Source organism: Herpailurus yagouaroundi, unplaced genomic scaffold (assembly GCF_014898765.1).
Source record: "Herpailurus yagouaroundi ecotype Mexico unplaced genomic scaffold, PumYag 193, whole genome shotgun sequence".
In the NCBI taxonomy this organism is placed as follows: Eukaryota; Metazoa; Chordata; class Mammalia; order Carnivora; family Felidae; genus Herpailurus; species Herpailurus yagouaroundi.
In genome coordinates this window covers 7631851-7646458 of record NW_024412424.1, presented here as the reverse complement: position 1 = coordinate 7646458, position 14608 = coordinate 7631851, and the positions used below count along the sequence as shown (strand labels likewise).

Here is a 14608-nt window from a genome sequence, read left to right as displayed (position 1 = left end):
CGCAAAAAGGCTACACACGCAAAAAGGCCAAGGGCGCTAGAGCCTCAGAATCGCCAGCAAAAGCTCTCCCTCCAGCGACTCCAGGAACGAGGCGCATGCGCCAAGCGATGCCGTCACAGTCACGTCCTGAGGCGAACGGCAAGGGCCGTGAGAGGCAGGCTCTGATTGACAGGCCAGCCGACCTGTCAGCGAGAAGCACTCCCTTAGGCCTAGGACGAAGATGCTGTTGACTGGGGATAGCCTCAGACGGGGGCGGGTTCTTTGCCGTCCTGGTTACTATGACGCCCGGCCCCCGCCCCCTCGGCTGGCCGCCATCTTGTTGTTGATCCGTACCCAGTGGGCAGCGCCGGGAGCTGGACCGAGCGGCCGGTGCGGGGCCGCTACTGCGGGGCTCATCCACCTGCGCTGCCTGCCAGGGGCGGGCCGAAACCTGGAGGCCCGGGGGGCCCAGCTCCCGTGGGGAGCCGTGGGCGCCCACTGCCCGGGCTGGGCCGGTGAGTGACAGGAGCCGGGCCGAAAAACCGGCCTGACGCCGGCGGGGCTGGCGGCGGCGGGCGCGGGGTTGGAGCCGGCACGCGCGGGGCTGAGGCATCCGCCAAGCATCGCTCGAACAGTGCTCGAGCGCCCTGACCCGCCTCCCGTGGCGCCTCCCAGATACCGGCGCTGAGGCGGGTGGACAGCCTCGGGGTTGAGGTCTGAGCCCCGCGCCCGAAGGCCGGCCGGCGGGGTAGTGGGAAATTAGCTCCGCTGACCGGTACCGCTGAAACGTGTCCATTGCCAGCCTGATGCTCTCTGGGGTATTCTGTTGCTGCCAAGTGAGAAATACACTTACCTCTTTCTTAGATGTGGTTCCTGCAAGTGTTTTTCAGACTGCTTGGAAACTTAGACTAGACGAACCAGGCTAAAGCCCCCGCGAACCCAGGCAGGCCAGTGTCATGGCCCTGTGATTCTGGCAGGGCTAAGGCCCTCTGCCAGGCTCCTGCCTCCTGTGCTCCTTGGAGCTCACTGTTTGCTTCTTCCTGAAGAGCCTGCTTAAATGTTCACGATGCCCGAGTTTTATTTTGGAACATAATTTCTTTGGTTTGTGACCATTTTTTGGTCTTGTGGTAAAGTCTTCTTTTTGCTCTAGAAGAAAGTGAGTATTATGGTGATGACTTGGTTGATTTTATCTCCTGAAGAGATATTCTGCCAGTGTAATCAGGAGACAAAGGAAAAGTAGTACTGTGTTAGAATCAGAAAAAGAAATGAAACTTAATTTTTGTCGTTGTGATGGTATGGAACTGCCAAATTAACTTTTAAGAGGCTAAGTGTATCTTGCCCAATGAAAACAGACTGTCAGGCCTCCTTCCTGTGAGGGTGGAAGGGTTAGAGACCTTGGGCAAGGTGTTAGATCTAGGAAGAGTTCTGAATGCTCCAAAACACATTGCTCTTTCCATGTGGTCCCTTGACTCCTCTGCAGAGGCTCTTTGTATGTGGTCATAGAAAAAGCCTGCATGAGTGAACTAAGAAGTGAGGCAACAATACTTTGTGCATTTGTGTCAGGATCTTGTCGTCTTAGAATGTTTAATTTTGAAATAAACTAGCTCCTTTTTAAAAAATTTTTTATTTTTTTTTAATTTGTGAAAGAGACTAGCTCCTTAATCAGGAGATCCTTTTTGAGAAGATGCTGAAACCAGAAGAGGCCTGTTGCTGTGGCCTTACTTGTGAGAACACAAAGACTCTTCCTTGTATTTATGTAATTCACCTGTAAATGTCAGCACTTTTAACTATCATGAGCAACAGACACACTTTGTGACGCTCTGGAGATCCTACACTGAAGTCAGAAACTGCTGCAGGCTTGGGATGAGATCTGATGTCCTAACGTGGCATTCAAGCAGTCAAGGTGCTGCTGCCCAGTGGGCCCCAGCCCACCTCTCCAGGGCTTATCCTAATCCCCATTAACCAAATGATTTGCTAGACATTCCATACATGGAATTTCCCTACACAGTTCTCTTGCCAGCTGAGTACAGTGACTTTTGCTCCTCTTTGGAATATCCTTTTTCTTCATCTCCACTTCTCTTTTCTCCAGGGTCCAGCTCAGCGAAACACTTCCCAGATGTTCCAGTCCCAGAGGGTACTCTGACCTGCAGCAGCATTATTGCCCTTATTCAAAAAACAAAATAGTATTTGCTCTTTTAAGAATATTTTGTTTGTTTCCTCTAAGACCTAACCCATTTCCTACAGAGACTGTGTTTTTGTGTCTTCTTGTACCTGCATGTAGTAGATGAGAACTAAATGTTTATGAGAGTGTGTTAAATTTGTCTGAGTTCGTAACACCCTCTGTATTTAAACGGAAATGGAGAGAATAGGCACGTAGAAATGAGAATTTGGTGGCCATGGATCTCTACCTCCTGTCCTGCCTGAAGTGCTTGTACCTCAGTGCTGTAGAACAGAGGCAGAACTTGCTCAAAGTGCAGAACTGAAGCCTGAAAACAAAGTAATTCTGCATCTCAGAAGAGGCTGTGTGGCCCATCCCCTCCCTGGCTAAGATGCCATATTGATTCTTGGAGAAAACATGTATAGGGTGAGCATAGGGCTGGGTGCTGAGATTCTTAGACCCCCTTCTTGGGTGGGTCTTGGTCTCACAGCCACCTTGGACTACTGTAAATGTGTCTATTATTTGCTGCTTGCCTTGGTCCCAGTGCTGCCCTGAGGCTATAAGGAGCAGTGAGGAGAGAGCTGGGGAAAGGCTGCACAGTGCTCTCCATCTCTGACTTCAGACAATGGAGCAGTCAGATATTTTGTTTGTGCTACTGGATGTGTGCTTTTGCCTTGGTTTTAAATCAGATTTTATTTTCTCCCTCTATTACAGCAGAATGTGAGCAATGGATTCTGAGTGGGACAGCCTAAGACATGTTGGTTCTCTTATGAAAAGTGATAGATCAAGGCTGTCATATTTGCTGCTATGGTTTGAAGTTGCATTTATGTAGGAGGCATTACAAATGAGTTTTGATGGGAAAACCTGTTCGAGGGCTGGATCCCTGTTAGGGACATTGTTTTGTTGCTTACAAAATCTGCTAATCTCTTCTGTAAAAGTTTCATTTGTGGGTAGAGGTTTAGATCATTTATTCCTTTCCCTTCATTTTACAGAAGATGGGCAGTCTAGGTGAGTAGGTTAGGACTGGACTCTTTTCAAGTCTAAAATTTGATGTCCACGAATCAGCTTGAAGTCCATAAAAATCTGGGTGTGTTAGGATTAAATGAACACTTATAAATGACTTATTCTGTAATTGAAAAGTCAGGTAATGACGAGTGGTGGTGAAGATGTGGAGAAATCAGAGCCTTCATACACAGAGAATGGTATGAATGTAAAATAATGCAGCCAGGGACAAATAGGTATTTTTTATGTTTGTGCCAGTAGATCTGTGCTTTTGCCTGGATTTGGAAAATAGTCTGGCAGTTCTTGAACTGCTTAAACATAGAGTTACCATACGACCAAGCAATCCCACTCCTAGTTATCTACCCAAGAGAAATGAGAACATAATGTCCACACAAAAACCTGTATATGAATGTTTATAGCAGTGTTATTTATAGTACCCAAAGAGGAAACAACTCAACCATCTTCTCAGTTGATAATAAAAACGTGGTGTATACATACAATGGAATATTGTTTAGCAATAAAAAAGAATGCGGTGCTGTTACATGCTACAACATGGATGAACCTGGACATGTGAAATGAAGGAAGCCAGACACAAAAGATCACATATTAAATGATTCCATTTGTATGAAATATCCAGAATAGAGATCAGAAGTAGATTAGTGATTGCTTAAGGCTTGGAGGTAGATGAGAGCATAGGGGAATGATAGCTAAAGGTTATTGGGTTTCTTTTTGAGGTGACGAATATGTTTAAAAATTGTAGTGGTAGCTGCACATGCCTATGAATATACTAAAAACCATTGAATTGTACGCATTAAGTGGGTGAATTGTATGGTGTGTGATTGTTAACTCAAAGCTGCTGTAAAAAACAACTTGTTGGCAGCAAATTGAGGGAAGCGAATGTAAGGGACTAGGGTGAACTAGCAAGCGCAGGCTTATCTGAAGGGTCACTGTTGCTCAGTTCCAGCCAGTTGTGTACCACATCTTGTGATTTTTTTTTTTTAAAGAAAACAAGAAATCTGAATTTTTATGTGAAATTTCATGATTATGTATTTATGAAAAAAATGTTTTATTTATTTTTGAAAGAGAGAGAGAGTACGAGAGAGAAGGAGACACAGAATCCGAAGCAGGCTCCAGGCTCTGAGCTGTCAGCACACAGCCTGATGTGAGGCTCGAACTCATGAACCGTGATATCGTGATCTGAGCCAAAGTCAGATGCTTAACTGAGCCATCCAGGCATATCCGCCTGATTTTTTAATTTGGCAATGAATTAAGGAAATTTGAGCCACTTTGCTAGTGAAAAAAAATCCCTTTGCAGACCAGAAATGGCAAAAAATTTGAATTGCCTGTTGTGTACATTCCCAGCTAAAGTGGAGCAAGGTGACAGTCTGCCTTCTTGTTTCAGCTCTAACACTGTAAACAAGTGTCCTTTTAGTGGTCTGCTTAGTACCATATTTTAAAAATATTTTTGTGCTTTTTGGGAATTGTGCTGCTTAAAATGGCTCTCAAGTGTATTGCTGAAGTGCTGTTAATCTTCCTAAGCACAAGAAAAGAATATGGAGAAAATCTGTGTATTAGATAAGTTTTATTCAGAAATGAATTATAGTACTGTTGACTGAGAGTTCAGTATTAATGAGTCAGTAATATCCAGTAGTTCCCCCTTATCCATAGGGTATACTTCCAGGACGCCGGGTGGATGCCTGAAACTGAAACTGAACCTTATATGTACTATGTTTTTTCCTATACATACATACCTAGAATAAAGTTTAATTTATAAATCAGGCACAGTCAGAGACTAACAACAACAATAATAAATTAGAACAGTTGTAACAATATACTGTAATAAAAGTTGTGTGGATGGAGTCTCTCACAATGTCTTGTATTGTACTCAGCCTTCTTGTGATGATGTGAGATGGTAAAATGCCTACATGATAAGATGAAGTGAGCTACATGATGTAGGCATCGTGACGTAGCTGTTAAGCTACCAGTGACCTTCTGAACATACTTTGCTTCTGGACCATTTGCTTCTGGACCTTGATTGACTCTGGGTAACTGAAACCATGGAAAGCAAAAGCATGGATAAGTGGGGGGACTACTGTATTTTAAAGTGTCTTTAAATAGATATGTACAGGTTATATATTTTATGTATGTAGCTCTGGAAGGTTATGAATTGATTGGTTGACAAACATGTGACCAGAGGCTCACAGAAACCTAACCCCATTTTTCCCCTAGGATAGGGGCTTGATATTTGCTAATTTGGTGTTAGCAGTGACTTTATAAAATGTAGCTACTGAGAATAATGAGAAGTCTTATGTATCAGGTTACTTTTGTTCAATGTGATATTTTAGAGTTTCATCCATTTTGTTGTGTTGCTTTTTATTCCTGAGTAGTATTCCTTTTTATGGCTATACCATTTGCTGATGGGCATTTGGGTTGTTTCTAATTTGGGGCTCTTATGAATAGAGAGAGATGCAGTAGATGTTTTCATACAAGTCTGTGTGTATACATACCTTTATTTCTCTTCAGTAAGTATCTGAGAGTAGAATGGCTCTGACTTACAGACTATTTATTTATTTTTGAGAGAGGGAGAGACAGAGTGTGAGTAGGGGAAGGGCAGAGAGAGGAGACACAGAATCTTGAAACAGGCTCCAGACTCTGGAGCTGTCAGCACATCAGAGGAACACTGTTTCAGGAAATGTTAAGAGTCCTTTGGACTCTGGGCCCAGTTTTGTTATTCATCCCTCATAGCTTTCAGCTCCAAGCTTCATTTTCTGCTTTTGCGAGATTTCTATACCTTCCCATCATGAGACAAGAACTAATGGACGCTCCATTGAGGTGGGAAGTTGAAGTAACCAGGAACAGTTTATTGCAGGTACACACAAGCTTCTAGATGGAGAGGGTCTGTTCGCTTTAAAACTTACGTCAGTGCTTATCATCCTTCTGGATTTCTTTAATTGATGCAGGCCAGGAGGCTTCTTGGTCATTCACAGGGTTCACAGACTTCATCTTTCATCTCTCTATGGAGCTTGGCCTTGGTAATTTTTGCGTTTGTAAGTGTTCAGGCCTACTTACCACGGTGGACACTGCCTCTTTATTTTTTATTTTATTTTTATTTTATTTTTTAATGTTTTTATTTATTTTTGAGACAGAGAGAGACAGAGCATGAGCAGGGGAGAGGCAGAGAGAGAGGGAGACACAGAATCTGAAGCAGGCTCCAGGCTCTGAGCTGTCAGCACAGCCGATGCAGGGCTCGAACTCATGGACTGTGAGATCATGACCTGAGCTGAAGTCGGATGCTCAACGACTGAGCCACCCCGACAGGTGCCCCGACACTGCCTCTTTAGACTGTTAGTCAAGTGGGATGTATTTTGCTACTTTAAATTTTAATTTTGATACTGTGAATTTTAATTCACATGGAACTTTTTAAAGTTTGAGTCTTCTTTGTCTATGATCTTCCATGTGTAGTGTTAGAAAACTGGTACCAACCCAGAGGTCTTAGTTAAGTGTTCTAGATTTTAATTTCTGGGAGCAGCAAGCAGTGATTTTTGTGAGGAGTATTCATCCTTTAGGTCCACCCCCCCACCACCCATTAAAAGTCATTTCCAGGAGCGCCTGGGTGGCTCAGTCGGTTGGGCGTCCGACTTCAGCTCAGGTCACGATCTCGCGGTTCGCGAGTTCGAGCCCCACATCGGGCTCTGGGCTGATGGCTCAGAGCCTGGAGCCTGCTTACGATTCTGTGTCTCCCTCTCTCTCTGCCCCTCCCCCGTTCATGCTGTGTTTCTCTCTGTCTCAAAAATAAATAAACGTTAAAAAAAAAATTAAAAAAAAAAGTCATTTCCACATTTTGCCTATTCATAGCATCTGCATTGTTTTACCATTGACTTCTTGGGCCAGTGGTCAGTGGCTAGTTTCTTGGTTATCAGAGTTCTCTTAAAATAGGGGCATCTGGGTGGCTCAGTCGGTTAAGAGGCCGACTTCAGCTCAGGTCATGATCTCGCGGTCCGTGAGTTCGAGCCCCGCGTCAGGCTCTGTGCTGACAGCTCAGAGCCTGGAGCCTGTTTCAGATTCTGTGTCTCCCTCTCTCTCTGCCCCTCCCCCGCTTATGCTTTGTCTCTCTCTCTTTCTGTCAAAAATAAATAAACGTTAAAAAAAATTAAAAAAAATTTTTTTAATGTTTATTTTTGAGAGAGAGAAAGAAAATGAGAATGAGTGGGGGAGGGGCAGAGAGGGAGGGAGACACAAAATCTGAAACAGGCTCCAGGCTCTGAGCTGTCAGCACAGAGCCCGACGCGGGGCTTTAACCTATGAACTGTGCCGAAGTTGGATACTTCACTGACTGAGCCACCAAGGCACCCCCTTAAAGTTAGATTTATAATGCAAGTAACTATTATAGGATTTAGATGTGTTTTTTTTCCTCTTATTTATTGATAAGGAAACATTTTCTTTTTTTAATGTTTTTGATCCCTTTGTTTTATTTTTTAAATTATTTTTTACTTTTTAATTTTATTTTTTTTTAACTTACCTCCAAATTAGTTAGCATATAGTACAACAATGATTTCAGGAGTAGATGTCTTAATGCCCCTTACCCGTTTAGCCTATTCCCCCTTCCTACACCCCCTGTAGTAACCCTCTGTTTGTTTTCCATATTTATGAGCCTCTTATGCTTTGTCCCCCTCCCTGTTTTTATATTATTTTTGTTTCCCTTCCCTTATGTTCATCTGTTTTGTATCTTAAAGTCCTAATATGAGTGAAGTCATGTGATAGTTGTCTTTTCTCTGACTAATTTCACTTAGCATAATACCCTCCAGTTCTGTCCATGTGGTTGCAAATGGCAAGATTTCATTCTTTTTGATTGCTGAGTAATACTCCATTGTATATAAATACCACATCTTTTTTTTAAAATTTTTTTTAACGTTTATTTATTTTTGAGACAGAAACAGAGCATGAATGGGGGAGGGTCAGAGAGAGAGGGAGACACAGAATCTGAAACAGGCTCCAGGCTCTGACCGGTCAACACAGAGCCTGACGTGGGGCTTGAACTCACGGACCATGAGATCATGACCTGAGCCAAAGTCGGACGCTTAACCGACTGAGCCACCCAGGCGCCCCTATAAATACCACATCTTCTTTATCCATTCATCCATTGATGGACATTTGGGCTCTTTCCATACTTTGGCTATTGTTGATAGTGCTGCTATAAACATGGGGGTGCATGTGTCCCTTCGAAACAGCACACCTGTATCCCGTGGGTAAATACCTAGTAGTGCAATTGCTGGGTTGTAGGGTAGTTCTGTTTTTAATTTTTTGAGGAACCTCCATACTGTTTTCCAGAGTGGCTGCACCAGCTTGCATTCCCAGATAAGGAAACATTTTCAGATGCTGTTCTCAGAAAGGTTTCTCCTGACCATGGACATTGATGCCGGTTATTAGCACCCAAAGTGTTTCTGGGAGAATTTGAAACCCTCCAAGATTATGTTCCCATTCTTGAAAATATTGTGAAGTTTTCCAGGATACTGTGCTTTCTTCAGGTGGGATAGCTATGGAATCTTAGACATTTTTTAGAGTGTGGAGACTTCGGGAATTACTGTATTCAATTTCTAGGTGGTGACTACAGTTGCAGAGAATAAGTGATTTTCTTTTTTTTTTTTTTTTTTGCTTATTTATAATTTTTTTTAACGTTTTTTTATTATTTTTGGGACAGAGAGAGACAGAGCATGAACAGGGGAGGGGCAGAGAGAGAGGGAGACACAGAATCGGAAACAGGCTCCAGGCTCTGAGCCATCAGCCCAGAGCCCGACGCGGGGCTCGAACTCACGGACCGCGAGATCGTGACCTGGCTGAAGTCGGACGCCTAACCGACTGCGCCACCCAGGCGCCCCAAGAGAATAAGTGATTTTCTAAGTGAACGTCTGATTCTGAAACTCAGTCTCTCTTCCTCACCCCCTGTGGCCTTGCTTCCCTGCCAGCATGACAAGGAACGGAAGGAATATTGTCTCACTAGTCTAAAAGTTTTGGGGTTCCCACATCATTTTGTAAAGGCAGTAAACTTTCTAAGCAGATGAACCTTCAGGTATACTGCTGACGGTGCTAATAAGTTCATGCAACAAGTGATGCCTACCTCAGCTCTCCTAGGAAGCAGTCAAGGGGAGTGAATGCTGGTATTTTTAAGTACTTTCTAGCTGTGGAACCTTACTTTGACAGGTCAGCTGACTGACTTCTCTGTTTACTACTATCCATGTAATACTGGTTAATCACACCTACTCCCCTTACCTCATGGAGTTGATCAGATAAAGGGAAAACTTGTCAAATGGTTAATGTATGACTTACTTTAATTTCTCAAAAACTATTTGGAAATAGTTTCCTTTGGCTCCCATAGTTTTGCCCGATCCAGTCCACTCTACACTGTGGGCTGTGCAAATCTGAGTCCTTGGCCTGTTTGAAGCTGTTCAGTGACCTCCCAGTAGGAAGTGGGTCAGGTCCCAGCTCCGGAATGTAGATGAGGAACTTCCTCACCTGGTTCTTAATGGTCTCTAACTGCATCTCTTGACCCTCTAGCGTCAGATGTTTCAGGTGACTCTCTTTCCTCCCTCTGGGCCATTGCCCATGCTTTTATTCCCCCACCCCACCTCCCCATCTCGCTTCCTGTCAGACTCTAGTTATCTTTCAGATTTCAGTTTAGATGCGGTATGTTCTACAAACCCTTCCTGACCTGCACCTTCCATCTTTGTTAATGGCCACTCTTGGTGTTTCATTCCTCATTGTAACATTTACCATAGTCTTAAATTTGCTTATTTGTCTCTCCTTTCTACCTGTCCTGCATCCTCACTTTCGGTTTTCTGAGGATAAGAACTGTGTTTGTCTTAGTACAATATTTGTTCTATGGGGTCTCATTCATTGTAGCCACTCAACATATACTTAATTATATACTTTAAATTTTTTTTTTGCAGATTTTACTTTAATGGTCCTGGATTGATTTGGAGACTTTATAGTTGCTATTTGGTCACAAACCTGATTTAGTGGAGAGTATTTTGAAACTTATTTATAAAGATTCTGCTCAACTGGAAGATGTGTGGGTCAGGGCCAAGTAGCACACTAGATACTTTAGGCAAGCACAAGATGTGCATAGGCCGTTTTATTTATTTATTTATTTATTTATTTATTTATTTATTTATTTAATAAATATTCTGCATGAAGATTAAAATGATTTCTTTAGCATAAAACAGAATGAATGCTTAGAAGTTTCTTCTGTGTTTGGGAAAATGTATTATAAAATATGTGATTGTGGGGCGCCTGGGTGGCGCAGTCGGTTAAGCGTCCGACTTCAGCCAGGTCACGATCTCGCGGTCCGTGAGTTTGAGCCCCGCGTCAGGCTCTGGGCCGATGGCTCAGAGCCTGGAGCCTGTTTCTGATTCTGTGTCTCCCTCTCTCTCTGCCCCTCCCCCGTTCATGCTCTGTCTCTCTCTGTTCCAAAAATAAATAAACATTGAAAAAAAAATTAAAAAAAAAAAAATATGTGATTGTGTTAGCTATTTTATGAGTCTCTCTAAAGAAAGTGCCTAACTTTGGCCTCAGGGAGCTGAATATTAAGCTTGAGTAAGTCCCCAAAGCAGAGTATACCAAGCAGGGCTGCTTGGACCCTTAAGCATGTTAACTTGGCTGTTTACAGTGTTGTATTACTTTTGATCGGTAAATTGTGAATAAAGCAGAGCTGTGTGGATTTTATTTAGGTAATAAAATTTCTCACTTTTGGTCTATACTACTTAACCTTTTCAACTCCTTCAAACAACTGTCAGTGACCCTTTGGGAGACAAAAACCACACAGGAATTTGAACAGGTAAAGTTTAATATAAAGAATTGTTAACTGTAATTGAGGATTGGAGTAATGAGAATTTGGCTAGTAAAAAGTAGAGTGAACTCTAAGTCATATAGAAATAGCATATGTAGGGGCGCCTGGGTGGCGCAGTCGGTTAAGCGTCCGACTTCAGCCAGGTCACGATCTCGCGGTCCGGGAGTTCGAGCCCCGCGTCGGGCTCTGGGCTGATGGCTCAGAGCCTGGAGCCTGTTTCCGATTCTGTGTCTCCCTCTCTCTCTGCCCCTCCCCCATTCATGCTCTGTCTCTCTCTGTCCCAAAAATAAATAAACGTTGAAAAAAAAAAAAAAAAAAAAAAAAGAAATAGCATATGTAGGAGCAGCCATTACCCCTAGCATTGATACAGAGCACTCAAGGAAGATACCTTCTGAGGGCTGACATTCGTATCATGGAGATGGGGGTAGTCATACCTAACTGGATGGCAGAGAAAGTCATTATGGTGCCACATTGGTAGATCATGCTAGAAGTCTACCCTCTAAGATGTTGGAGAAAGCCACTTATGGAGAGGCGTTTTGCTGGAAGCACTCTCTCTACTTCAGTGAGGTGTCAGAGGAAGCGCTGGCCACTGTGTGCTGCTGACCGTGATACATTCTGGGAGTCAGGCAGCCACCAGTGGCTGGGCACTGAAAGGAGCTGACTGGGTGGCAGAGGCCTGGTGAGAGGAGCATATTTTTTTTGCAGACTTTCCCTAGTGTCTTTCACTGACAAAACTTAACATCTGGCAAAGGAAAAATATTTAATGAGTCCAGCTCCGTTTTTGCAGAGCGGGTGGTGATGGTTGGGTTTGGAGCCAAGAGATAATACACTGATAACTGGTAAGCTGCTATTTGTCAGAGTTATATGAACAGGTTGTTAATAATTTAATAAGTATTTTCTTGACAGAATACTGTTGTTGCTACCATCTGTTTTTAAATTTGTGTTAATGTAGGAATTAAGTGCATAAGTGCTGTTCTGTTCTAGCCAGAGACAACTTCTGTTCTGAATTTTTTCATCATAGGTTAGTCATCCAGTTTTAAAATTTCATATAAATGGAATAATACTATACAGAATAATACTTGTGTAATAAATAATACTAAATGGAATAATGCTCTCATGTAGGGCTTCTTTCACACATATAATGTTTTGAGAATTCTCTGCGATTTGTATCAGTAGTTCATTCCTTTTTATTGCATTGTGCAAACATTCCGGTTTGTCTGTTCTGTTGATGGACATCTGGGCAGTTTCCATTGTTTGGCTTACGAGTAAAGCTTCTATGAACATTTTCGTACAAGTGTTTTTGGGGGATATACACATCTATTCATTTCTCTTGGGGAATAGAGGAATAGAGGGGAATAGAATTGCTGGGTTACAGGTAGATGTGTGTCTAGTTTTATTTAAAATTTTTTTTTTCAACGTTTATTTATTTTTGGGATAGAGAGAGACAGAGCATGAACAGGGGAGGGGCAGAGAGAGAGGGAGACACAGAATCGGAAACAGGCTCCAGGCTCTAAGCCATCAGCCCAGAGCCTGACGCGGGGCTCGAACTCACGGACCGCAAGATCGTGACCTGGCTGAAGTCGGACGCCTAACCAACTGCGCCACCCAGGCGCCCCAGTGTGTCTAGTTTTAAAAGAAACTTTTGGGTTGTCTGGGTGGCTTGGTCAGTTAAGTGTCCAACTTCGGCTCAGGTCATGATCCCATGGTTGGGGTTCATTTTTCTTCCTATATGGATGTCTTCTTGTTCTAATACCAGCACCATTTGCTAAAAAGATGTGTATCTGTTATCTCTTGACTCCAAAACTTAGTAGTTTAAATATTTTATTTTATTTTTGGGAGGGCGCAGAGAGAGAGAGAGTGACAGGATCTGAAGCGGGCTCCGTGCTGACAGCAGAGAGCCTGATGTGGGGCTTGAGCTCATTAACTCATGAGATCATGACCTGAGCCCAAGTTGGACACTTAACTGAGCCACCAGGCGCCCCAAAACTTAAGCAATTTAAAATAGCAAACATTTATTGCCTCAGTTTATGAGGATGAAAAATTTGGAGTGGCTTAGCCAGGTGGCTCTGGCTCACAGTCTCTCATGAAGTTGCAGGTTAAGATGTCTTGTGGGACTGCAGTCATCTGAAGGTTTGCCTGGAACTGGAGGATCTGTTTCTAAGATGACTTAACTTGGCTTTTGGCAGGAGGCCACAGTTCTCTGACATGTGGGCTCTCTGAGTATCCTCATGGCATTCTATGATCCTCCTCCAGAATGAATGATCCAAGACAGAGTAAAGAAGAAGCTTCTTATGACCTAGTCACAGACTGTCACTTCTGCCATATTATATTCTGTTCCTTAGAATTGAGTCACTAAGTCCAGCCCATACTTAAGGGGTGGAGAGAAGAAGGCTCTACCTTTTGGGGGAAGAACTATCAAAAAATTTGACAGTTTAAAACTATCACAACTTTCACTTTCTATTTATTTGCTTTAGCACTTATGTAAAAAATGAATTGACTATAGGTATGGACCTATTTCTGGGATCTCTGTTCTGTCAATTGATCTATTTGTTTATATGCTAATACCCACTGATAAGTCTTGAAGTCAGTAGTATATAAGTCACCCAACTTTATTCTTCTTTATAAGATTGATTTGGGTATTTAGGGTTCTTTATATTTCCATACACATTTTAGAATTAGTTTTCCAATTTCTCTAAAAAAAGCCTGCCGATATTGTGGTTGGGATTCCATTGAATTTATTGGTTCATTTGAGGAGGATTGACATCCTAACCATATCAAGTCTTCTAATCCATACGCCTGGTGTAAAACTCCATTTATTGATGTCTTCTTTAATTTTTCTGGATTGTTTGGTGGTTTTCACTGCAGAGATTTCACGTATCTTATAAATTTATCCCAAGATGTTTGATGTTATTTTAATGCTATTGTAAATGGAATGTCTTTTTTTCGATTTTACTTACTAATTTAATTTTTTTAATGTTTATTTACTTTTTTGAGAGAGAGACAGACAGAGCGTGAGCAGGGGAAGGGCAGAGAGAGAGGGAGACACCGAATCCGAAGCAGGCTGTAGGCTCCAGGTTCCAGGCTCTGAGCTGTCAGCACAGAGCCTGACGTGGGCTCAAACTCATGAACTGCAAGATCGTGGCCTGAGCCAAAGTTGGACACTTAACCTACTGAGCCACCTAGGCACCCCTATCTATCTATCTATCTATCTATCTATCTATCTATCTATTCATTTTATTTATTTATTTATTTATTTATTTATTTATTTATTTATTTATTTAAGTAATCTCTGCATCCAACATGGGGCTTGAACCCACAACCCTGAGATCAAGAGTTGCATACTTCACTGACTGAGCCAGCCAGTGCCTCATAAATGAATTGTCTTTTAAAAAGTTATAGTAATGGCACAAAAACAGACACATAGACCAATGGAATAGAATAGAAACCCCAGAACTAGACCCACAAACGTACGGCCAACTCATCTTTGACAAAGCAGGAAAGAACATCCAATGGAAAAAAGACAGTCTCTTTAACAAATGGTGCTGGGAGAACTGGACAGCAACATGCAGAAGGTTGAAACTAGACCACTTTCTCACACCATTCACAAAAATAAACTCAAAATGGAT

The 14608-nt window shown here is 42.6% G+C and overlaps 1 protein-coding gene across 1 annotated transcript in view; it reads left to right on the top strand.

Moving 5' to 3' along the window:
* Window positions 1–297: 297 nt before the first annotated feature.
* IP6K1 (inositol hexakisphosphate kinase 1) overlaps window positions 298–14608 on the top strand; it is a 59028-nt gene continuing 44717 nt past the window's right edge. The window contains exon 1 of the mRNA XM_040445385.1: window positions 298–494. The gene's annotated coding sequence lies outside the window, so the exon portion shown is untranslated. The remainder of the gene's footprint in view (window positions 495–14608) is intronic.